Source organism: Bubalus kerabau, chromosome 3, assembly GCF_029407905.1.
Source record: "Bubalus kerabau isolate K-KA32 ecotype Philippines breed swamp buffalo chromosome 3, PCC_UOA_SB_1v2, whole genome shotgun sequence".
NCBI lineage: Eukaryota > Metazoa > Chordata > Mammalia > Artiodactyla > Bovidae > Bubalus > Bubalus kerabau.
This window is the reverse complement of record NC_073626.1, coordinates 111,825,688-111,852,691: the sequence shown is the minus strand read 5'-3', so window position 1 is coordinate 111,852,691 and position 27,004 is coordinate 111,825,688. Positions and strand designations below refer to the sequence as shown.

The window sequence follows — 27,004 nt, the reverse complement described above, 5'->3', positions numbered from 1 at the left end:
TTTGTCCTTAAGTAAAGAATATCAAAATACAATGTATCATAGCAAGTATACATTGCAGTAAGAGCTTTGGAAGGGACCCATGCAATTTAGAGGACCTGAAACTTAATCTGAATTAATTTTTCAGTAAATTCACTCCATATTCTAGGTGCTATTCCAGAAACAGTAAACATCAGCAGAGTGAGACTCAATGCCTCACATAAAAGCAGGCCTGAAGCACATACTTCCGTAAACCAAATATCTACCATGTTATTCGGAGTGAGAGAAATCCTTTTGTTTTCAATGACAATAATTTATTGAGGGTCTTGAGTCTCTAGGGATCAGTAGCCCACACACGAGCATTTGTCCAATATCTCTTGAGGTTACAGTCTTCATTAGTGAAAGAATATAAATGTTTTGGATCTCAGGAAATCATGTTATTTTTGTAATACTGCATTTGAAATCTCTTGATGGCCCAATGTCTTTATTGTATGCAATACTTTCTTTCTGTTATCCTCCAAAGAACAATTAACTCAAGCTTTCCTTCCATCTTTTCTTTCCCTGTCCACCCCCAAAATGAAAGGAATCAGAGGTAAGGAGGAAAAAATGAAAGATAAATAAATTTATTTTTTGTACACTAGAAACAGTATGGCATTAAATAAATGAAGTATTTCTGACATTATCAATGTAACCTATTTACCACTATTGTTGAAAAATAAAATTGTCTCAGATGTAATCTTACTTTAATCCAGAAATCTCTCCATATCATGTAATATTTTATTAATGTAGTAACAGCAATACCATTCATAATAGCCGAATAATATTTTGCTGTTACAGAGTACATCTCTTCAAGATAAGTGGGCTAACAATAGCCCTGATTTCATTGCTTATTAAAACAGTTAAAGTAATAGGTTTCTGATTTGCATAAGCTGCAGATTAATGGTGTTTACTGAGCAATGAAACTTGTACCTACATTCAGAATGCCAATGACAGGAGACGTATGAAAGTCGGAGGCATCCTGTCGTCCTATAAACCAGTCACATGTTTATTTCTGGCAAAATGATAAAAGCATATTAGTGTAAGCAGTTCAGTCAAGCTTAATGCATAAATAACTAATTGAAAATCCTGGAGGTTCATGTAAGAATACAATGAGTACTTTGTTTATTTAATTAAAGCCAAAGTAACTTTTTAATGACCCATTGAAAACCAAAGACACTTGAAAAACTGGGCAGGAAGTTTATAGCCTTATTAAAAATTATGAAGTTGCTTTAAATATATAAATAAAAGTAACAGAAAGTGATAATGTCCTTATAAGCTTCCATAGAAGAAATACTGACATTTTCATTTTGCCATCCTTCCTCCCTTTCTTCCTATGTCTCTCTATATGTCTATCTATCTAGCCATTCATCTTCATCATCATCATCTGTCTAATCTACATTCTATAATAAAAGGCAGCATTTATTCTTTAATGCAGACAGTCATAGAAAATCTACTTTCTGTCCTTGAATGCACCATGGGGGAGAGATACACAGAATATCTGTGGTCACAACAGCCTGTACTTCTTTCTAAGGATGTCCCCCGACCCCCAACCTAGCCCCAGACCAATCTCAGGTCCTTCAGACATAATGAATGAGCTTAGAGACTTGCATGAGATTCAGTATTATTTGTATTTTATCCTAAAGGAAGAACTGAACACTTTGACAGAGATTGCACAGAAATGAATACTTTCTATAACGAAGTATTGAAGGTGCCTGATGTCAGTAACTGATACAAACAGAGTTTTCTAAGGCTAGAAGGATTGGTACCTAGTTATTTTTTGTTCTGTCTTGAATTTTGCAATGGTGAACCAGGTCCTGTAGTTTTTGAAAGAAGGGTTTAGATGAATAGCTGTTTGAAGGACTTAGTTTAATGTTTTATTCAAGATAGCTTTTTACCCTCATGAAAAGATAAAGAATGATTGTTGTTGATATAGTAATATGTATGTGGGGCTGGATTTTGTGATCTACATGCTAAGCTGCAAAGTATACATATAAGTACTCATTGTACAAAAGAACAACATCAATTTTGAAGAATTCTCATACATCCCAAGTCTTAGCAGATTTTAAGATAAATTCATCACAGAATGTGACTTATCATCCTTACCTTCACATAGTTCCATCTCTCTGTGAACACTCTACCTTCTTCCCTTGACAAATATAAGTCATTCCTCAGGCTATTTCTTTGTATTCCCATGATGTTCAATGATTCAACTCATGACTAGGCTGTCTTGAACACCAAAATTTCTGTTTTGTTTTATTCTAGTTATATTTTTGGAAAATTAAAGCTGGGTTGGATTTTGTGGGGAACGTCAGAGTGGAGAGTTTTATAGGGTCTAGAATGTAAACTCCACTGAGACCAGGTAAGTTTTTTGTCACTGCATATATGGGCCCTGGTTCATTTTCCAGTTCGTAACTATTCATAAATATTGAGTAAGTGAATGAATAAAAAATGATAAAGAATTTTTATTTTGTTTTGAAGGTCTTTCAGAGAAGTATTACATTTAGATTTATACTTTAAAAATATTTATCTTGTAACAGTATAGAATTTGGATTAAGAAGAGCTACATGGGTGGTAGAGGGACCAATTATGAGGCTATTGAAGTAGCTTAGGAGCCAAGTGACGAGTAAATATAAAGCAAAGAAGTGAGGATAGAGATTAGAGAAAGGATTCAAGATACAGTTTAGGTACGAGAATCCACAGAAATTGTTGACTCATTCTTCATAGAAATAGTGTAAATTCAAAGTAAAAGAAAGTCCCAAATTTCTAACTGGACATCAAGCAAAATAGGGGGAAAAAAGTAGACAATGTTAGTTTTCAGTTTGAATACAGTAACAGAGAAAATGTACACCTGGAACTCAGGAGATAGCTCCTAGATGGAGCCATAGTTTGGGAAATCCTAATCACATATGGTACAAAAGTTTTGCTTATGGTGAAGAGAAAAAGTATGGAGAACAAAGATCAGGGTAACATTAGCGTCTAAGAAGTACTGGAGCTTGAGACTTGAACTTGAGAAGGAGTGAAGAGAGAATTAGAAAGAGAACAGAGATTGTCCTTGATGTTGAAAAATGAGTGGTGGATAGTGTCAAATGCAATAAAACATGTAACAGACAAATTGAAATGTGTTCAGTGAATTGATTACCTTTGTCAAAACTGTTCCAGTGGTGTGGTGGGGATAAAAATATAGTTTTAGGGGTTGATGTACAAATGACTGGATGCAAGGGAAGGTAAATAAGACAGCCCGACCTTTGAAGGCACGGTTGAAGAAAAGGTTAGTAAGAGGCCAATGTCTAGCACATTACAGATTTTCAATAAATCTTTGTTGAAAAAACAAATGAGTACCTAGGTTTAGAGCAAGATAAAGGCAACATTGTTATTAAGAGATGAAATAGGCATACATAGATATGTTGAAGGATATGGGGCCAATGGGTAAGGAAAAAGAGATGTAAAGTCATGTCATAGAAAGTGAAAAATGAAAGGTCTTAGCACATAGACAAAGCAATTCACTTTGCATAGAAAATATCAGAGGTAAAGTTGCATAGACATAGTCAAATGCTAGCATATTAGTAAGTGAATGGCAAGAAGTTGAGAGCATTATGTGACAGTTCTATTCTGTTTGTAAATCAGGGAGCATCATGCTAAGAGTGAGATTGGCAGTCAAGGTACTTAAAGATGAGATGAATGATTAGAGTGACATTCAGGATACTGAAAAATGGAGCCAGTCATGGACAACTTGGACTGGCCAATAGAGGGTACCCAGATGGCTTTAGATCCTAAAAGTCTCGATGGGATGAATCACCCAGTTTCTGTGCTTTCCTCCAGATATGCACAGCAGTATCAGTATAGTTCAGGAGAGTGAGTGGCTTTCCTAGGTTTTTAGGTATGGATAAATGGAAGGAGAAAAGTAGGAGGAAATGGAAGGTGCTGACAAGACAGGGGTTTGTAAGTTGGAGCCTCACTTAAGAGATAAGAAAACAAAAAAAGTTTCTTGAAATATTTAGCAGCAATGAAATACAGAAATGAGCTGCATAGTTTCCTGATGAATTATATGCATTCCAGTTATGCTATAATACTAAAAATTTGGAGTTAAGACTCCTAAGATGGAAAATTCCAATGCCTGGAAAGGTCCAAGGAGTCACTGAAATGAAGTGGAGATATTTATTGGAATTAGACACACCAAGGGGCCAAGAGCCTGGTCTAGGATGTAGAAAGTGAAAGTGTTAGTCACTTAGCTATGTGACCCCATGGACTGTAGCCCACCAGACTCCTCTGTCCATGGAATTCTCCAGGCAAGAATACTGAAGTGGGTAACCATTCCCTTTTCCAAGGTATCTGATTTTCCCAACTCTGGGTCAAACCCAGGTCTCTTTCATTGTAGGCAGATTCTTTACAGTCTGAGCCACCATGGAAGCCCAAAGGGTATAGAATACCTGTGAAATGACTTGGGATTTTAAAAGACCATAGACTAATCAGAAAATCAATCACTTCCACATTTAGAAAAGGGAATTCCCTGGTGGTCAGGTGATTAAGACTTGGTGCTTTCACTGCTGTGGCCCTGATTCAGTCCCTCCTTGGGGAACTAAGATCCCGTGAGCCACAAGGCATGGCCAAAAAGACAAAGTGAAGTGAAGTGAAAGTCGCTCAGTTGTATCTGACTCTTTGCGACCCTATGGACTGCATGGACTATACAGTCCATGGGATTCTCTAGGGTAGAATACTGGAGTGGGTAGCCTTTCCCTTCTCCAGGGGATCTTCCCAACCCAGGGATTGAACCCAGGTCTCCCACATTGCAAGCGGATTCTTTACCAACTGAACTATCAGGGAAGTCTATAAAAAAAGACAAATCCCCAAGACAAAAGAACATTAGAATTGTTCAGCAATAGTAGTGGTTGTTTACAATGTATATGTACATAAATATTTATTGTTCTGTTCATGTATATGCATAATATAATATATATATAAATAATATACACATCAATTAATTATGGTTTAGTATTCAAAGTTTTATTTTGAATAGGAACTTCAGATGAATAAACACTTTCATGCATATATACATATATAATTTAGCTTCATAAATTATTAAAAGCCTCTATGCTTCTCTAGATACAGTGAGTCTATGGTAGTGGTAAGTTTTACTTATTATGTGATTAATATCTCTTGTTTTAGAAAAATTTTAACGTATATCTGTAGTGTGGAATGGCAACCCACTCCAGTGTTCTTGCCTGGAGAATCCCAGGGATGGGGGAGTCTGGTGGGCTGCCATCTATGGGGTCGCACAGGGTCGGACACGACTGAAGCGACTTAGCAGCAGCAGCAGCAGTGTGGAAAATCCTGAAGGAAATGTTAAAGTGAGGAGGTTTAGTTTTGACATCAGCAACATTTTCAAGAGACTTTCACACAGAATGTTGCTGTCTGTGGGTTGATGGTTTTCTTTCACTCACTCTCGGCCCGGCTTTGCACTGAAAATCTGACCAGCTCTTTCTACCTGCAAATCTACAATATCCTGAAATAATATTTGTTCACATAACATCACTCTATTCTCTATAAAAATACCCCAGCCTTCCTCAAAAGAAATAGTGTTATTGCAAGCTTGACTATTGAAAAAGTAATATTGCCTCCAAGGGGGTATGCCATCTTAATAAGACATATCTTCAAGACAAGAAGAAATGTACTTTTCAAATCCTACATGCCTTATAAACCACCACTTATGAAACCTTTGTTCTAAAGTGTTGCCAGTTTTACCTGAGACAGACATTTTACTGCATTTAAAAGGTCTCTGAGGATCTTAGGGAATCTTAGGTGAACCTGGAGGCCTGGTGGATATAATGAAAACTAAAGTTTTTGTTTCATAAAGTTTTCTCAAGGCTTTTCTCCTGGGCATTTAAATGTAACTTCCATTTTGCTAGTCTAACTTCACTATGTAGTGCTGGTAGAAATTTTAGGAAGAGAAATAGCTGGTGTGTATAATAAACTGAAAAACAGGACTCTCCTCTCACTCACCTAGTATGCCACTGAAGGAAGCAGTGGTAGAAAATATTGTTAGTCTAATTAAAGTTAGATGCAGCCATCCATAAAAATGAGAGACCAATGGTATTTTTAGAATCTTTTACAATTGTAACTTATTTGGCTAGTTAGCTCTAGAAAAAAAGTTACCAAGCAAATATCCACCAAAATCAGTTTTCCTTTCCCCTCTGCTTTCAAGGTTCTTTCCTTTCCTGTTCAATGAATCCCATGTTTTACCCAAATCGATTGAGTAAACCAATTCATACTGGGTGCTATTGCCTTTTACTGTATTGCTCTTTTCAGAGACATTTTCTGTTTATCTTGACTTATATATGTAAATCATTTTATCCTCTTTGTCCACTGATACATGTTTTTTTAAACAAATATTATATGTCTGCTACTGTTCTAGGCCCTTGAAATATAGAAGCAGACAAGATCTTACAGATCCTTGCAGCTGTGAGGTTTACATGTTAATGGTGGACAGACAAACAACACACAAAGAGATTTCATAACACACATTCACGTGACTAAACAGTGACGGCTACAAAGAAATTGAAACAGGATCAAGACCTGAAAAGTGGTTGGATAAGCTTTATACATCTTATCTCAAGCACAAATTATAGCCTAGATTGACTATTAAAAAAAACTTAAATATCAAGTTAACGTTAAAAAGATCCATTTAATATCAGTGAAAGTTGCCACAAAAAGAATAATAACAGGAACATTTGCCTTTGGGGAGAATGTGACAATAGTGTGCTAGCATAGATGTTCTAATGTTAAGTGTGGCCCCTCTTTGGGGCTAAATTTTTAATGGAGAAACTAATGAAACATCCTTAATGAGAAAAAGAGGAGTGTGAGGACAAAATGCTATCCACCTCTGGACCTCTGTGGTCCAATGTAGTTATCACTGGCTGGCATGGACCCTAAATATGTTAAATGTGGCTAGCCTACATTGAAATGTGCTCTAAGAGTGAAATACACTGCTACTGCTAAGTCACTTCAGTCGTGTCCGACTCTGTGCGACCCCATAGACAGCAGCCCACCAGGCTCCCCCGTCCCTGGGATTCTCCAGGCAAGAACACTGGAGTGGGTTGACATTTCCTTCTCCAATGCATGAAAGTGAAAAGTGAAAGTGAAGTCACTCAGTTGTATCAGACTCTTAGCGACCCCATGGACTGCAGCCTACCAGGCTCCTTCATCCATGGGATTTTCCAGGCAAGAGTACTGGAGTGGGGTGCCATTACCCCGAGTGAAATACACACTAGATAGCAAAGATTTATTATGAAAAAAATTATAAAATGTCTTATTGTTTTTTATGTTGATTGCATGTTGAAATTGCATTGTTATGGTGATTGCATTTTGGAGCCATCAGATCAAATTAAATATATTATTAAAATTAATCTCAGCTTTTCATCATTGAGTATGATGTTAGCTGTGGGTTTGTCGTATATATGGCATCAATAATGTTGAGATATGTTCCTTTTATGTCCACTTTCTGGAGAGTTTTTTTTTTATCATAAATAGATGTTGAATTTTGTGAAAAACTTTCTCTGCATCTGTTGAGATGGTCATATGGTTTTTATTATTCAATCTGTTGATGTAATACATCAGTCACACTGATTGATTTGTAGATATTAAAAAATCCTTGAATCTCTGGGATAAATTCCACTTGGTCATGGTGTATGATCTGTTTAATGTATCATTAGATTGAATTTTCTAATATTTTTTGAAGATTTTTACATCTATGCTCATCAGTGTTATTGGCCTGTACTTTTCTTTCTTATGGCTCCTTTGGTTTTGGTATCAGGATGATACTGGCCTCATAGCACGAGTTTGAAAATGTTCCTTCCTCTGCAGTTTCTTGAAATAATTTGAGAAGGATAGGTTAACTCTTCTCCAAATATTTGGCAGAATTCACCTGTGAAGCCATCAGGTCTTGGACTTTGGTTTTTGGGAGTTTTTAAATTACTAATTCAATTTCAGTGCTTGTGATTGGTCTGTTGATGTTTTCTATTTCTTCCTGGTTCCATTTGGGGAGATTGTCCTTTCTAAGAATTTGTCCATTTCTTCTAGGTTGTTCATTTTCTTGTCATCTAGTTGTTCATAGCAGTCTCTTATAGTCCTTATGTATTTCTGTGGTGTTGATTGAACTCCTTCTTCATTCTTAATTTTATTGATTTGGGACCTCTCCCTTTTTTTCTCACCAACTTAATAGACATGAATTTTAGCAAACATTGGGAGATAGTGGAGGACAGAAGAGCCTGGGGTTCTGCAGTCCGTGGAGTCACAGAGAGTTGGACACGACTTAGCGACCGAACAACAACAACAGCAACAACAACCTTTTTTTCTTGATGAGTCTGGCTAATGGTTTACCAATTTTATCTTTTCAAAGAGCCAGGTTTTAGTTTCATTGTACTTTTCTATTGTCATCTATTTCTTTTTACCTTTAAAATATATCTTCTGGAAAGTCTTACATTACATGTGTGATTTGCATAAATATTCCTAATGGCAGCCCTGTGAAAAGCTCTTGGGAGCTAAATCTTGGGAGTCTAAATCGGGAATTGTCAAGCTTTTCCTATAAAGAGCTAGATAGTAAACATTTTAGACTGCGTGGATCAAGAGAAAAGAATTGCAGATATTATGCACGTGGTCATTTAGCCATTACAAGTATGTAAAGATGTAAAAATCATCTTTACATTGCAGGTCATACAAAAATAGATGGTGGGCCAGATTTGGCTCATACCTGATGCCTGTCTTAAATTATAGTAGAAAGATGAAGGGCTTCAGAACTCTGGGGTCAAGTGTTGACTCGGCCACTTAGCCCAAAGGACCTTTGGCCAGACAGCTTCTAAGTTTCTTTCTCTTTATTTGTGAAAATGAGAATATTAACATCTATACCTTTAGGATGTTATAGAATTTAGTAAGATTTTACAGTATTGATTTGTAACCCACTTGACAAAATGTTGGTTCTTTATTTCTTGCAAAATGTGAGATTGTCAATAAAATATTGTCATTAAATATTGGGGTAGTGGGAGGAAAATAAAATACACATGTTCCCTTGCACATACAAATTCTTTAAAAAATATGAAAATAGGTCATATAATAACAGCCTAAATTGTTCAGAAACAAAATCTTACATCATGCTGCATATATTTTGACCATGTAAAGGAAGTGTGCAGCCTCTTAAATACAATTGCTCTCAAAATGCTGGGTTTGTTTAAAGCAACTAGAAAGTCTGAGGGTGAAATTTCAAAACACCTGGGTTGGGGACTATCTTTGAACAAAGGTCCTATCTGAAAGTTTCTCAAAACAAATTGTGTAGAAAATAGCTTTAATATCAAATACTTTTGAATCTGGCTTCTTAATCTTTTTAAAAGTAAGAATGTTGTCAGATCTACTAGGATACTAGTATCCTAGGTATGATACTAGGATCTATGGATGGATTTTTAAAAAATAGAATGAAAAATAACTTCCCCAAACTCTCTAAATATTTTTTTACTTTTTTTGTTTTATTAATCACACCTGCATGCAAATGTATATGGCAAGTATTTGTAACAATGTGTATGATACATATAATATATTCAGGATACAGATAATTTTTGATGAATACATGGACTATAGATTTCTTGCAGTATCTCTGTGAGCCTTAGGGCTCAACAATCCATTTGTGCCACCTTGGAGAATAGTACTTATCCTGTGAGGTGAATTCATGAGAAATTTAGAGTTAATTTCATTTATGAAGCATTGCTGATTTACACTAAAGCTGCCACTTTTTACACTAAAGCTCCTACTTGCTGCCACTGTGTACCCTGTAATAATGTCACTAACTTCTATAATCCTCCTTCAATTTCTAAGTTTGTCCTCATTATTCATGTTATATCACAGTCTCACTACATGCTCTGGCCTTTGGCTAGCTGGCATAATTAAGCATCGATCCTGAGTGTCTCTTTCCCTGGTCTCAGAGGCCACCACAGAAAATAGAACTATTCACTGGGGCTGCTGTCTCAGTTGCTCATGGCTCAAGTACAATGAAAGGTTGTGGTTGAGTCTAAATGGTTGCTCTTTTGAGAATTTTCAGCTCAATTTGACCATCATTGTATAGGATGTACTGTAACTACCATGCAAAGTTGTTCCATACAATTCCAAAGTTTCTATGCAATTTAGTCAAAATATTAAAACTCTGAAGCTGAAATCAGTCCAAGGTATAAGCCTCTTTACTGACATGTTCATTCAACAGCATTTACTTAATACCTAGGATAGGGCACAACTCTAGGGGCTTTGTCACTCAAAGTGACATTTATATGGAAGGTCAGTTGTTTATGCTAGAACTTACCCACTCATCTCCATAAAGCTTAGTAATTATTTTAAGCTTGACATTATTATTTATTAGTTTGGTTTTATGCTTCTGTGAGAAGTATATGATGTTTTCCTACAGAGAAGATAAAGCTAGATTACTTGGATTCAAATTCTGGGGTTTCCACACATGTTGTGGGGTCATAACAAATTATTCAATTTCTCTGGCCACAGTTTCATCTCTAAAATGGATACATTAATAGCATTTACTTCATTGAACAATTATAAGGTTTAAATCAATTAATATTTATAAAGTATCTGGCATGGTGAAAGCTGATATTAAACCATTGTTCGTTATATTTGGGAAGGGGAACAGACCTTAATGGACTAAGACCTAATCAGCATGATGCTATACCTTTCTATTTTGAAAGCTTTGTAAGAACTCCTATGATTTAAATAGAAAGTTTTTGTTGTAAATATCCCTTTGAAGATTTTTAAAATTTTAAACTAAAAGATACCTTAGAAAAATTTTAAATCCAACTTTCCTACTTTACTAATGAGGAAACTGAAACTTAGAGAAATACAAGAATTTTGCTGAAGAATGAAAAACCAGTTAGTCAGAGAACTTGGACTAAAACCTAAGTATTTTGGTCCTTAACCTAGTGTTTCTTTTGGTGCATGGTACTGGCACAGTTACATTTCTACAACAAAATGTGTCTATGGTTCCAATAGTTTTAAAAAAAAATATTATTGGAGTACAGTTGCTTTACAATGTTGTATTAGTTTCTTCTGTATAGCAAAGTGAATCAACTGTACATATATCCCCTCTTTTTGGATTTCCTTCCCATTTAGGTTACCACAAGAGCATTGAGTAGAGTTCCCTGCGCTATACAATGGGTTCTCATTAGTTATCTATTTTATACATTGTAGTGTTTATATGACAATCCCAATCTCCCAATACATCCCACCACCTCCTCCATTCTCCCCTCTTGATGCCAAATGCTTTTTCCAACCTACTTCAGGATCCAAAAGCTTAATGACAAAGAGGGAATGGAAGACATATTGTAACTACAGCCCGGGAAAGCACGTTCTTCCAGTTAATAGTTATAAATGTAACACAGGACACCAGTTGTGTTTCTATCTCAGATGAACAACGTATTTGTTAAAATATTACATGGGGATATGCTTACCTGAAAAAAGTTCCTTGTTTATCTGAAATTAAAATGTTACTAAGGATCTTCCATTTTAATTTGCTAAATCTGGCAGCCCTATCCGCTTACAAAGATGATTTAATCAGTGAATGATTATAACTGGATTAGCAATTCTCAAGTGGACAGGTAGGAGAGAAGACATAATTTAAATCTAATTTGTGACTTTTTTTTTTTTTTGGTGAAGAAGGGATAGAAGCAAAAATGTTAGTTGCTTAGTCATGTCCAACTCTTTGCGACCCCATGGACTGTAGCCCACCAGGCTCCTCTGGCCATGGAATTCTCCAGGCAAGAATACTGGAGTGGGTTCCCGTGCCCTCCCTCAGGAGATCTTTTTGACGCAGGGATCAAACCCTGGACTCCTGCTTTGCAGGCAGATTCTTTACTGTCTGAGCTATAAGGGAACCCATCACGTTTGTAAGAGGCAGATAGTCTCATCATCACCCCCACATCTTTAACTTAGATATTTTTGTGATATTCATACAATCGTACCTCATTTTATTGCATTTCTCTGTATTTCACTTCATGGATATTGTGTTTTTTTTTTCAAACTGAAGGCTTGTGGCAGCCTTGTGTTGAGCAAGCCTATCAGCTCCACTTTTCCAACAACATTTGCTCACTTCATGTCTGTGTCACATCTTGGGAATTCTTGCAGTATTTCAGACTTTTATTAGTATTATAATTGTTATGATGGTCTGTGATCAGTGATCTTTGATGTAACTGTTGCAAAAAGATTATATCTCACTGAATGCTCAGATGATGGTTAATAGTTTTTAGCAATATTTTAAAATTAAAGTATGTACTTTTTAAGACATAATTCTATTGCATATTTAATAGAAGGCAATATAGTACAAATATAACTTATATATACACTGGGATACCATGAAATTTGTGGGACTCACTTTGTTGTGATAATTACTTTCTTGAGGTGGTCTGGAACTGTACCCCTGAGGTATGTCCATAATAACAATGGCTAATATTGAATGCTTTCCGTGTGCCAGACACTTTGTAATTTCTCTATGGGTATTTTCTCATTTAGCACTCACACAGTCTAGCTTGTTAAGTACTATCATTATCCTCATTATGTGAGATGGATAAATCAGTCTGGGCTTTTACCCACAGAGGTTTATTTTTGTCTCATACCATGTCTATTGGAGCAAGCAGCAGTCTTGCCCCATGAAACCTGGTAAAGGGATCAGTTTCCATTCAGACATCCCGATTTTGTGGTCCAGATAAGAGAGATCATGGTGGAATTATATCATGGCTCTTAATGCTACTGCTCTAAAGTAGCAAGGGCCACTTTATGTCACATGTGTGTGCTGCTTGCTAAGTCACTTCAGTCATGTCTGACTCTTTATGATTCTATGGACTGGGTCCATCAGGCTCCTCTGTCCATGGGATTCTCCAGGCAAGAATACTGGAGTGGGTTGCCACGCCCTCCTCCAGGAGATTTTCCAGACCCAGAGATTGAACTCAAGTCTCTTACATCTCCTGCATTGGTAGGCAGTTTCTTTACCACTAGCGCCACCTGTGAAGCCCAGTGCTGGTACCCAAGTCCAGATCCCCGACCCCCAACCTGCAATGCCCACCATGCATCCTGACTCTCCCCATCTGTACCAGCCACAGGTGGCACCAGAACCACCTCCCTCCAGCCCCGCTGACCTCGCAACCTCACTGTGCCATTGAAGAACTGCAGCTTTGGAGTCAAGAGCTGCAGGGGCCAGCCAGACTCACTGCTATCTGACTCTGTGCCACTGGACTGTTTCTTAACTTCTGCGGACCACAGAACACTCCTTCCAGTGTGATGCTCCAGATACAATAAGCAAGGCCTGCACCCTCGGCCCTGGGTGTGACCTACTGTGAGTGTTCAATCGAAATCTGTCATTACCATCACTGTGGATGTTGTAGTGGTTGTATGTCACAACCTGGCTCATGAACCTTCCCTGACTGCCTGGCCGTGGGACAGAGTTCACACTGCTTACCCTGGAGGTCAATACCATACACTATCTGCCTTTCTATTTTATCTCCCTTCTGTCCACATCATTGGCCAAAGCAAGACACACATGCAAATCTGAAGACAGTGAAGCAAGAGAGTATAATTCTCCCTTAGGATGAAGCAGCAAATAATTTGAGCGATAATTTTGGGTTAGTCAAAATGTTTGTTTGGGTTTTTTTCCATACTGTCTTATGGAAAGACCCAAACAGCTTTTTGGCCAACTCAATATCATGTACCTAATGAGGAAGCTGAGGGATAGACAAGGGATTTGCCCATGGTTGCAAAGTAAGATTTTGCTTTGGGCTTTCTGAGTCCACAGCCTGCAGACTGTCTTCCTGTTATGTAAGTACAACAGCCAGCAACATTCACCTACATCTGTTAGGATGAATACTGAGCTTTCGGTTGTGAAAAAGAGAAGACAGTGGCATTTGCATCCTGTTTCCGGCTGCCTCCCCTGCAATGCCAGCTTCAGAACTATCAGTAGGTCACGTTGAGGACCTCGCTTTCTGCACTGTGTGCAATATTGTAATTTTGAAATTGAAATAGAATGTCCTTTTAGTTGTGTAGTATAGGATTTTAAAAAATGTATAAGTAGTGTCCTGTACTTTAAATAAGATCCGTTAGCAAAGCCTGACGCTGTGAGCCAGTGAAATGACTTTCGGGCCCCAGATGTTTGTACACGTTTTTTCCTGTGATTCTCATGATTGCCACTGAGTGGTTACACCTCCTTTACCAAGCTGAATAATACATCACACTTAAACTGACACTTCACCAGAGACGGAGTGCTTCTGCAAGGCCTCAGAGAGCTCAAGCTGTTGAAAATGAATGGATATTAAAGTGAAATATTAGGCCACATAGTAGAACATAGCTGGTTACATAAGAATGTTAAAATGATGTTACTGGCAAGTTGGAGAATACAGTAAGGAGAAAATGATTATAACAGCTAGTAAAAAATGATGACTTATGAAAAATTTATTTATTACCTTAAAGGGCTTGTTCATAATTGTAACCATTTTCCCATAGTGGTAAGAAAACATAAATCTTTTTTTCTTTTCATGCTCAGGTAGGTAATGTTTTTCTTTTTTAACATGCTTTCAAAACTTAGATCTATTTTCATTTCTCTAATTTATTTCTAAGATGATAGAAATAAATTTTACTCAAATCAGCATCAAGTGAAACAAAAATTTGCATATGATATTTCTGAGAGGAGATTCTGAGAATTCTTGCTTGGTTGTGTAATTTTACAAATACATTTTATGGCTCATAATTTAGCCATCAACAGCCACTTTCTAAACATGTAAGTGATCCAGAGCAAAGCTTTATTGAAGGAGCATTTGGAAAAATCCCTATAGGTCTGAACTTTAAAACTTCTCCTTCTGGAAATGCATATAAACCTTAAATATTAGGCTGACCTTGAGCTCCAAGTCATATTATATATTCTTCTCCCAGTCAAGGGCTTCCCTTGTGCCTCAGCTGGTAAAGAATCTGCATGCAATGTGGGCGACCTGGGCTTGAACCCTGGGTTGGGAAGATCCCTTGGAGAAAGGAAAGGCTACCCACTCCAGTATTCTGGCCTGGAGAATTCGCAAATAGTCACAAAGAGTTGGACACGACTGAGTGCCTCTCACTTTCTTTTCTCCCAGTCAAGACATTTTTTATTTGTGAGTCAATATATTAGGGATGGGACTTCCCTGGTGGCTCAGAGGGTAAAGAATCTGCTTGTAATGTAAGAGATGGGATTCAATCCTTAAGTAGGGAAAATCCCCTGGAGAAGGGCATGGCAACCCTCCATTGGTGGGCAGGGTTCATGGAGTCATAAAGAGTCAGACATGACTTAGTGACTGAATAACAACAACAATGTTAGGGGATAACTTGGCTCCTATTTTGAAAAATGAGCCTAACATAGACTTCCCAAGTGGCACTAGTGGTAAAGAACCCACCTGCCAATGTTGGAGCTACTAGAGACGTGGGTTCATCCCTGGGTAGGGAAGATGCCCTAGAGGAGGGCATGGCAACCCACTCCAGTATTTTTGTCTGGAGAATCCCATGGAGAGAGGAGCCTGATGGGCTACAGTCCATAGGGTTGCGGAGAGTCAAGTGTGACTAAAGCGACTTAGCAGGCACGCAGACAACAATGCCAAGAAGTCTAAAGTTATGTGCTTTAATACATCCACTGTCTTTTGCTAAAAAAATATGCTCATTAAAAAAATTGTTTCCAGCATATTTTAGATTTACCAGGCCTAAAGTGCCATCCCAGAGCCAACAAGCACTCAATGGATGATGGTTAAGAATATGAAAATGAGCAAGGATCGACTGTAAAATAAAGTTCTATTGGCAAACAGCCAAAAAAAAAAAAAGAGAGAGAGAGAATGTGAAGCCAAGGGTGGAACAGAGTAATTGTTCTTAACATTACAGAGATTTATAAATTTTTGCTGCTAGTTTTGAATTTCTAGGGTTTCTGATTTCACTGATTTGAAGGGCAGCCTGAGCACCAGGATTTTAAGCCTTCCAGGCAATTTTAATGTACAGCTAAGGTTGTGAATCCCTGGAATCAGACTCGAAGGAGAAGAGCACATTGATCAAGAGTGGGACCGATGGGGTCCTGTGGAGGCATTAATGGCCTCCTTCTTTTCTGGTAGGATTGCCAGAGACCTGACTTCCTCCTCTCCCCCTCCTTCTGGTGTCTCCCTCTTCCTTTCACTATCTCTCATGTGTGGAGTCCTTACGATGTGCCAGACAATGCACCCTACTTGGATTTATTCACTGAATCCTTAACACAAACAAATGCTTCAGAGAAACACTTTCACCCCAGTTTTGCAGAAGAGGAAATGGATGATCAGGCAGATCTAGTAAGAGGCTAGATGCCTCCATGATGCCTTTGTACTCGGCTTCCTGTTTTAAAGGAATGAGCCCAGAAATATATCTGTTCTTCCTTGTCTCAGCTTCAGAAGTGCCCAACTCACAAGTTGTATTTGAATCTGTGAAGCGGAAATACTTTTGAAAGTTCAGAGACGCACTCCTTTCCCCGGTATTCCTTCTCTAGTTTCTTTCTTTGGCAGCACTAGGTCTTTGTTGTGGCATACAGGCTTTTTCCAGTTGTGGTGTGCAGGCTTAGTTGCCCTGTGGCATGTGGGATTTTAGTTCCCTGTTGTTCTTTAGTCGCTCAGTCATGTCTGACTCTTTGTGACCCCATTGACTGTAGACCGCCAGACTCCTCTGTCCATGGAATTTTCTAGGCAAGGATACTGGGATGGATTGCCATTTCCTTCTCCAAGACCTCTTCCTGACTCAGTGATCGAACCTGTGTCTTTTGCACCTCCTGTGTTAACATGCAGATTCTTTACCACTGAGTCACTTGGGAAGCTCCTCAGTCCATGGAATTCTCCAGGAAAGAATCCTGGAGTGGGTAGCCATTTCCTTCTCCAGGGGATTTTCTTGACCCAGGAATCAAACCTGGGTCTCCTGCATTGTAGGCAGTTTCTTTACTGTCTGAGCCACCGGGAAAGCCCTTTAGTTCCCTGACCAGGTATCAAATCCTTGTCCCCTGCATTGGAAGATGGATTCATTCTTAACCACTGGACCACCAAGGAAGTTCCCTTAGCTTCTTATTGTGTGTAAAGTTCATTCATTAAGCAGCTAGTAGGCTGGGTTATGTAAGATTTTTTTATTTGTATACAAATATCCCTAAGTGGGAAGATGAGTTTGGTAACAGATTTAGGTATTACATCAGTAACCAAAGCTTTCCAAATTCTCACACAGGCCTTCAATCTTCACGTGGACACCAGGAAATGAAGATGGAGAAAAGGAAAAGGAAGTTCTAGTTGTCTAAAGATTCCTCTGCAGTCAGACAAGAACAACTTTGCAAAGGATCCATCTCCTGTTAAGACTAAACTTGCCCTCTGAAGTTCTCTGTACTTTGTCTCAAGCTCTTATGCATGTGTTTTGCACCACAATTTTGTGGCCATTTATATTATTTTTCAGTAACATTCTTGTTCTAATGCACTTCTATATACTTTATACAACAAAACTCTTTTATAGCATGTACATGAATATAAGTAACTAATAAGTAGTTGGGGAGGGAAAAACTCCATGGAAGGAGGAAACAAGTCTGGAGATATTTTATAATATTAATAAAGTAGAACACTAGTGTGGATGGATTATGAGGCCATCTGCCTATCTATCATCTATTAAAGGCTTCCCTGGTGGCTCAGTGGTAAAGAATCTGCCTGCAATGCAGGAGACACGGGTTCAATCCCTGGGTCTGGAAGATCCCGTGGAGAAGGAGATGGCAACACACTCCAGTATTGTTGCTTTGGAAATTCCATGGACAGAGGAGCCTGGTGGGCTACAGTCCATGGTATTGCAAGAGTTGGACAGTGACTAAATGACCTCCATAATCTATTATGTCTTTATCATAATCCATTTATCTATCAATCTATTCATCTATCATCTATCTATCTTCTATCTATTTGTGCATCTAGCTCTTTATCTTACAGGGTATACTTACCTCCCTGAAACTTGCTTTGTATCTATTTAGGAAAATTTGGTGTCTCAATATTGTGATTTTATACAAGCATAATATCAAAATTAGTTTATTTTAGTTTTGTGTTCCCCAATTGATGCTATTAGACAGTCAATGACTACTTTCATTCAGAGCATAACCGTGTTTACTGCCTAAGAGAAAGCCACAAAACAATTCCCTGATACTTACTGAGAGTCTAGAAGAAGTGTCTTTAACCAGTGAATGAATGTTAAGTATATACATTATGAGATCATAAGACCTATATTTTATAACAAACCATCATCTTGCTCATTGCCTTTGAAAGTTACCTCAGAAGTCAATTTAGTCCCATGGAGCATCTGCTGTTATAAATATTTTGAAATGCCTGTATTGAATACATCTTTCAAAATTATTGAAATAAAAATTTTTCTACTTTTATAACTATGTGCTTGAAGATGTTGCAATCTTTGTCGTGTTGTTGGCCTGAATATGCTCAGTGATAAAAGTAAGATGTTTTGCCAGATTTGAACAATACAGTCCTATATGATGGCATTCTCTTTCTGAAAAGTGATTCTCTTTCTAAATAATTCAGACCAAGTTTGCACCCATAGAGGAAAACCTGTCTAGTTTGGGATAACAACTTTCTCAGGAAAAGACATCAAAGAAGCAACTGTGTGTTTTGGAATTTATGAGTGCACCCTGTGTGTTGTAACAGCAAACAGATGAGGCCTTGAGTTCCTCACTGCAATTTAAACTTTCAGTCTCCAGTTCTGTGTGGGATAAGCATTTGCTGCATTCATGGGCATTCTGAGGCGCACTCTCCAAGAGAGTCTGTGTTGGACTCTTCACTGACAAGGTCACAATAGATCTGGGAGAGATCAAAGGGAGTTCCTCTGAGTTTTCATTTTCTAAATGACAAGTCAGGACAGGTGTTTCCATTAGTACTGTCTTTGATACAAAAATAAGTGTTGCTTGAATCTTTCTTGCATTTCAGACCCTTACATGGCAACAGATACATTTAGATCCAGTTGATATACGGTCACTTGTCTTTCTCGCTGTGTCCTCTAAGTCCTTAATTTTTCTTGCATCCTGTTTAAGAGAGGAGCAGATGTATAGTAAAGAGAACTTTACATATAATCAAGGAGGCCAAATTATTTTAATAAGTGAAAGTGAATTTGATTGTAAGAATCTTCCAAGAACTTTGAGATTCATTCTTATAAAGTGGAAGATCAAACTGGGAAACAGGTGATTGAAAATCTAGATGTGATTCAAGTATAATGGAGTTGCTTTTTTTGCATGGAATGTAAAGTGATTTTGGAGGTAAGGCTATAAAGAGAATTAGGAAGGTATTTTGAACAATGAAAATTATGCTGGAATAAGAATAAAGCTTTACAAGGTAATTCTTTGAAAGGCTGCAGTCTGGTATATACCTAAGCTATACAATTTTTCATAAAAAGATATATTCATTCACAGTCCTTTCATAACTCACCATACATTTGATTGATTGATTCACTAAGATGATATTTCTCATTCTAGGTAGTCATTTTCTGACAATTAGTTCAGTTCAGATGTTCAGTCGTGTCCAACTCTTTGCGACCCCGTGGACTGTAGCACGCGAGGCCTCCTTGTCCGTTACCAACACCTGGAGTTTACTCAGATTCATGTCCATTGAGTCAATGATGCCATCCAACCACCTTATCCTCTGTCGTCCCCTTCTCCTCCTGCCCTCAATCTTTCCCAGCATCAGGGTCTTTTCAAATGTGTCAGTTCTTCACATCAGGTGGCCAAAGTATTGGAGTTTCAGCTTCAGCATCAGTCCTTCCAATGAATATTCAGGACTGTTTTCCTTTAGGACTGACTGATTGGATCGCCATGCAGTCCAGGGACTCTCAAGAGTCTTCTCTGACACCACAATTCAAAAGTGTCAGTTCTTTGGTGCTCAGCTTTCTTTATAGTCCAACTCTCACATCCATACCTGACTGCTGGAAAAACCATAGCTTTGACTAGACAGACCTTTGTTGGCAAAGTAATGTCTCTGCTTTTTAATATGATATCTAGGTTGGTCATAACTTTTCTTCCAAGGAGCAAGTGGTTTTTAAATTTATGGCTGCAGTCACCATTTGCAGTGACTTTGGAGCACCCCAAAATAAAGTCTGTCACTGTTTCCACTGTTTCCCCATCTATTTGTCATGAAGTGATGGGACCAGATGCCATGATCTTTGTTTTCTGAATGTTGAGTTTTGAGCCAATTTTTTCACTCTCCACTTTCACTTTCATCAAGAGGCTTTTTAGTTCTTTGCTTTCTGCCATAAGGGTGTGTTATTTGCATATCTAAGGTTACTGATATTTCTCCTGGCAATCTTGATTCCAGCTTATGCTTCATCCAGCCTAGCATTTCTCATAATGTACTCTGCATATGAGTTAAATAAGCATGGTGACAATATATAGCCTTGACATATTCCTTTTCCTATTTGGAACCAGTCTGTTGTTCCATGTCCAGTTCTAACTGTTGCTTCCTGACCTGCATATAGGTTTCTCAAGAGGCAGGTCAGGTGGTCTGATATTCCCATCTCTTTCAGAATTTTCCACAGTTTATTGTGATCCACACAGTCAAAGACTTTGTCATAGTCAATAAAGCAGAATTTTTTCTGGAACTCTCTTGCTTTTTCAATGATCCAGCGGATGTTGGCAATTTGCTCTCTGGTTCCTCTGCCTTTTCTAAATCCAGCTTGAACATCTGAAAGTTCACGGTTCATGTACTGTTGAAGGCATGCTTGGAGAATTTTGAGCATCACTTCGCTAGCATGTGAGATGAGTGTAAATGCGCAGTAGTTTGAGCATTCTTTGGCATTGCCTGTCTTTGTATTGTCTCTGACAATACAAAGTGATTTAGTTGTATCAGAAAAGTTTTGAATAATATTTATTTATAAATGTAACTAAAGTGAGTTAAGCTGAATAAATAAATAGTGATGGTAGTCACAACATTGGGACAGTATGGTATTTCCAATGCTCTATCTGGAGATTTCATATCACTAATGCTACACAGTATAAACCAAGTAGGAGCCCAGGGAGCAACGTGGAGCCCCCTATGGGTACCAGTGACCCTCATATTTCTTTATCTTAATAGCCAACAATTTAGTACCAAGGCTCTGGGTTGATAGTAACACACTTTTATATTGTTGGAAGTTCAATCTAAAAGTATCACCTCTGAGGAGTGACATCAACCAGAGGTGTGAATATGACATCTTGTAGCTTGTATTCCACCACCATCACCATCCTCCATCAACAAGATCTTGACATTCATCCACAGACAGAAGTGCCTTTATGGCAGCTGCTGGATTTGGGTAGGAGACTGAGAATCCTCAGGGCAGTCCAAGGAGGATGCAATGGAGAGAGTCATTTTGAAAAGAGAGATCCACATCAAGGCAGTTGACTTTCTGACCATTGTCCCTACTGGAAACCTAGAAACAGCTCTGTACCCTAAGGGATCAACTACAGCCTCATTTGGCCTTGATTCTGTCATCAGCACCAAACACAGGAACCAGGAGGAGTCAGGTTCACCCCTACAGTGGGTAACAGGCATGCACACATAATTTGTCAGGAGTTGGGAGGTGGAGGAAATGGGAAAATGTTGGTCAAAAGGTACATACTTCCAGTTATAAGAGGAATACATTCTGAAGATCTAATGTATACCATGGTGTTTATAGTCAACCACACTCTATTATATACTTGAAAGATGCTAAGTATATTCTTAAATTTTCTCACTACAAAAAAAGAGGTAATTAGATAAGGTGATGGAGGTGTCAATTAATCTTTTAGTGGTCATTCTTTTGCAAAACATATGTGTAACAAATCATAATTATACAACTTGAACTTATGCAAAAATAATAAAGTGAGTCTTTTGTAGAGAGTAAAAAAATTACATTTATATTATAGATTTATAATTTCCTTTTAAAATGACTCTTAATAATACCACTGGAGAAGAAAACGGAAACCCATTCCAGTATTCTTGCCTAGGAAATCCCATGGACAGAGGAGCCTGGCAGGCTACAGTCCATGGGGTCACAAAGAATCGCACATAATTTTGCAACTGAGCACAATAATACCATATGGGCTAAACTTTTATAGTTAATTTGTTGACTTTCTCATGAAAAAATAATTTAAAAGAATTTAAGCTAGGCATTAAAATTCAATAGGATCTCCAAGGTCAAAATGAAAATTGTGGTAGTGGGCAAGGCAGAGTCCAAAATTTAGGTGAAATGGTGAAAGTCAAGAAATAGAAGAAAAATACAAAAATCCTTTTAGGTAAGAATTAGGCCATCTGTTGTATCACTAAATTAAAAATTATTGTATTAAATTTTTTCCTACATTCCTAGCAATGAAATATTTTGAGGATTTGAGTAATGAGTCAAATTCAATGTAATTATACTATGAATGTTTAAAATATGCTAACATTATATAATGCTAAAGTCCCTGGAAATAAAATAACAAACACTAGTGAACTTTAATTACAGAACTTATCACATGGAAGAATACTCAGCTCATGTTAGTATTAACATGCTAGCTAATCAGTTTTCAGCTATTAATTGTTAATTTAAGATGTTCCTAGTCAGTTAGCATTTTAAAAATATGTATGGTTGCTATTTCTTTTTAGCTAGTTTTTTGTATTACATTTTAGAGGGAAAATTATCTATTTCATGTTTTAAATGTATCGTTTTCAGGTTGGTGAAAAGAGTGATTTCTGTATAAGCTGGCCAATTAAAAGAAACTGTAAGTGTTCCAGGGTTTGCAAACTCTATAAAATCCTTAAACCATACAGATTTTCTTGCCCCCGGCAATTGGCTTTGGCAGTTGTAAAATTGATTCGGAGGTGGGGGGTGGTCCTGAATCTGATCCATCATCCCAGCTAATTGGAAAACCATACTTGTGATATAGCATGTATTTTAAATGGTTAGGATAGCAGATGGTATTTAAAAAAAAAAAAAATGAAAAGCTAACAAGCCTAAAGTGACAGCAGCACTTAAAATGCAAAGTGAAAATGGACAAAGTTCTATTACTCTGACAATGGTGGTGTATTACACGTAACTATTTCCATTTTGAGAGAATCCTGAGGCATATGCCTTTCAGCTAATAGTCTCTCATTAAAGCAAAGTCTCCTCCCTCTCATACCTTGATTATGTCTCCTGTACATATTTTGTACAGGGTTTATGCATGCAGTTTTTCAAAATGAAAGTGTTTTTATGATCTTACAGCGCACTTAGGTCATAATGATCATTCTTTGCCCACCCCAAGAAAAACAATAATTTTCTGGCATCTCTTCTCCTCCAGTTACCTCTACAGTCTAAGGGACTTGTTGTTTAGTTGCTGAGTCATGTCTGTTTTGTGACCCAGGGACTGTAGCCTGCTAGACTCCTCTGTCCATGGGATTTTCCAGGCAAAGATACTGAAGTGAGTTTCCATTTCCTTCTCCAGGGCATCTTCCCGAGCCAGGGATCAAATCCACGTCTCCCTCTTGGCAGGTAGGTTCTTTACCACTGGGCCACCAGGAAAGCCCCCTGTTTATAAGGAAATAGGGTATCATTAAATGGTGGCAAGAAGGCTCTCACACCTGTGACTTGGTCTCACTGCTCTAGATAGATAAATCTAATCACACAGACATGGCAACAGGAGTCTGAGCTTTGTTACTTGTGTCAGATCAGATCAGATCAGATCAGTCATTCAGTTGTGTCCGACTCTTTGCAACCCCATGAATCGCAGCACGCCAGGCCTCCCTGTCCATCACCAACTCCCGGAGTTCACTCAGACTCACGTCCATCGAGTCAGTGATGCCATCCAGCCATCTCATCCTCTGTCGTCCCCTTCTCCTCTTGCCTCCAATCCCTCCCAGCATCAGAGTCTTTTTCAATGAGTCAACTCTTCACATGAGGTGGCCAAAGTACTGGAGTTTCAGCTTCTGCATCATTCCTTCCAAAGAAATCCCAGGGCTGATCTCCTTCAGAATGGACTGATTGGATCTCCTTGCAGTCCAAGGGACTCTCAAGAGTCTTCTCCAACACCACAGTTCAAAAGCATCAATTCTTCGGTGCTCAGCCTTCTTCACAATCCATCTCTCACATCCATACATGACCACTGGAAAAACCATAGCCTTGACTAGACGAACCTTTGTTGGCAAAGTAATGTCTCTGCTTTTCAATATGCTATCTAGGTTGGTCATAACTTTCCTTCCAAGGAGCAAGCGTCTTTTAATTTCATGGCTACAGTCACCATCTGCAGTGATTTTGCAGCCCAGAAAAACAAAGTCTGACACTGTTTCCACTGTTTCCCCATCTGTTTCCCATGAAGTGATGAGACCGGATGCCATGATCTTCGTTTTCTGAATGTTGAGCTTTAAGCCAACTTTTTCACTCTCCTCTTTCACTTTCACCAAGAGGCTTTTTAGTTCATCTTCACTTTCTGCCATAAGGGTGGTGTCATCTGAATATCTGAGGTTATTGATATTCCTCCTGGCAATCTTGATTCCAGCTCCTGTTTCTTCCAGTCCAGCGTTTCTCATGATGTACTCTGCATATAAGTTAAATAAGCAGGGTGACAATATACAGCCTTGACATACTCCTTTTCCTATTTGGAACCAGTCTGTTGTTCCATGTCCAGTTCTAACTGTTGATTCCTGACCTGCATACAGGTTTCTCAAGAGGCAGATCAAGTGGTCTGGTATTCCCATCTCTTTCAGAATTTCCCACAGATTATTGTGATCCACACAGAAAGGATTTGGCATAGTCAATAAAGCAGAAATAGATGTTTTTCTGGAACTCTCTTGCTTTTCCATGATCCAGCGGATGTTGGCAATTTGCTCTCTGGTTCCCCTGCCTTTTCTAAAACCAGCTTGAACATCAGGAAGTTCACAGTTCACATATTGCTGAAGCCTGGCTTGGAGAATTTTGAGTATTACTTTACTAGTGTGTGAGATGAGTGCAATTGTGCAGTAGTTTGAGCATTCTTTGGCATTGCCTTTCTTTGGGATTGGAATGAAAACTGACCTTTTCCAGTCCTGTGGCCACTGCTGAGTTTTCCAAATTTGCTGGCATATTGAGTGCAGCACTTTCACAGCATCATCTTTCAGGATTTGAAATAGCTCAACTGGAATTCCATCACCTCCACTAGCTTTGTTCATAGTGATGCTTTCTAAGGCCCACTTGACTTCACATTCCAGGATGTCTGGCTCTAAGTCAGTTGTCACACCATTGTGATTATCTGGGTTGCGAAGATCTTTTTTGTACAGTTCTTCTGTGTATTCTTGCCATCTCTTCTTAATATCTTCGGCTTCTGTTAGGTCCATACCATTTCTCTCCTTTATCGAGCCCATCTTTGCATGAAATGTTCCTTTGGTATCTCTGATTTTCTTGAAGAGATCCCTAGTCTTTCCCATTCTGTTGTTTTTCTCTATTTCTTTGCATTGATCACTGAAGAAGGCTTTATCTCTTCTTGCTATTCTTTGGAACTCTGCATTCAGATGTTTATATCTTTCCTTTTCTCCTTTGCTTTTCATTTCTCTTCTTTTCACAGCTATTTGTAAGGCCTCCCCAGACAGCCATTTTGCTTTTTTGCATTTCTTTTCTATGGGGATGGTCTTGATCCCTGTCTCCTGTACAATGTCATGAACCTCATTCCATAGTTCCTCAGGCACTCTATTTATCAGATCTAGGCCCTTAAATCCATTTCTCACTTCCACTGTATAATCATAAGGGATTTTATTTAGGTCATACCTGAATGGTCTAGTGGGTTTCCCTACTTTCTTCAATTTCAGTCTGAATTTGGCAATAAGGAGTTCATGATCTGAACCACAGTCAGCTCCTGGTCTTGTTTTTGCTGACTGTATAGAGCTTCTCCATCTTTGGCTGCAAAGCATATAATCAATCTGATTTTGGTGTTGACCATCTGGTGATGTCCATGTGTAGAGTCTTCTCTTGTGTTGTTGGAAGAGGGTGTTTGTTATGACCAGTGCATTTTCTTGGCAAAACTTTATTAGTCTTTGCCCTGCTTCATTCCATATTCCAAGGCCAAATTTGCCTGTTACTCCAGGTGTTTCTTGACTTCCTACTTTTGCATTCCAGTCCCCTATAATGAAAAGCACATCTTTTTTGGGTGTTAGTTTTAAAAGGCCTTTTAGGTCTTCATAGAACAGTTCAACTTCAGCTTCTTCAGCATTACTGGTTGGGGCATAGTCTTGGATTACTGTGATATTGAATGGTTTGCCTTGGAAACGAACAGAAATCATTCTGTCGTTTTTGAGATTGCATCCAAGTACTGCTGTTTGGACTCTCTTGTTGACCATGATGGCTACTCCATTTCTTCTAAGGGATTCCTGCCCGCAGTAGTAGATATAATGGTCATCTGAGTTAAATTCACCCATTCCAGTCCATTTCAGTTCGCTGATTCCTAGAATGTTGACATTCACTCTTGCCATCTCTTGTTTGACCACTTCCAATTTGCCTTGATTCATGGACCTGACATTCCAGGTTCCTATGCAATATTGCTCTTTACAGCATCAGACCTTGCTTCTATCTCCAGTCACATCCACACCTGGGTATTCTTTTTGCTTTGGCTCCATCCCTTCATTTTTTCTGGAGTTATTTCTCCACTGATCTCCAGTAGCATATTGGGCACCTACTGACCTGGGGAGTTTCTCTTTCAGTATCCTATCATTCTGCCTTTTCATACTGTTCATGGGGTTCTCAAGGCAAGAATACTGAAGTGGTTTGCCATTCCCTTCTCCAGTGGACCACATTCTGTCAGATCTCTCCACCATGACCCACCCGTCTTGGGTTGCCCCACGGGCATGGCTTAGTTTCATTGAGTTAGACAAGGTTGTGGTCCTAGTGTGATTAGAATGACTAGCTTTCTGTGAGTATGTTTTCAGTGTGTTTGCTCTCTGATGCCCTCTTGCAACACCTACCGTTTTACTTGGGTTTCTCTTACCTTGGGCATGTGGTA

At 38.4% G+C, this 27,004-nt stretch overlaps 1 long non-coding RNA gene across 1 annotated transcript in view; it reads left to right on the top strand.

The window, feature by feature from the left end:
• The window catches only part of LOC129647747 (uncharacterized), a 127,221-nt gene extending 108,977 nt beyond the window's left edge, over positions 1-18,244 (top strand). Inside the window, exon 4 of the long non-coding RNA XR_008712479.1 lies at positions 17,272-18,244. This is a non-coding gene — a long non-coding RNA (uncharacterized LOC129647747). The remainder of the gene's footprint in view (positions 1-17,271) is intronic.
• Positions 18,245-27,004: the final 8,760 nt, after the last annotated feature.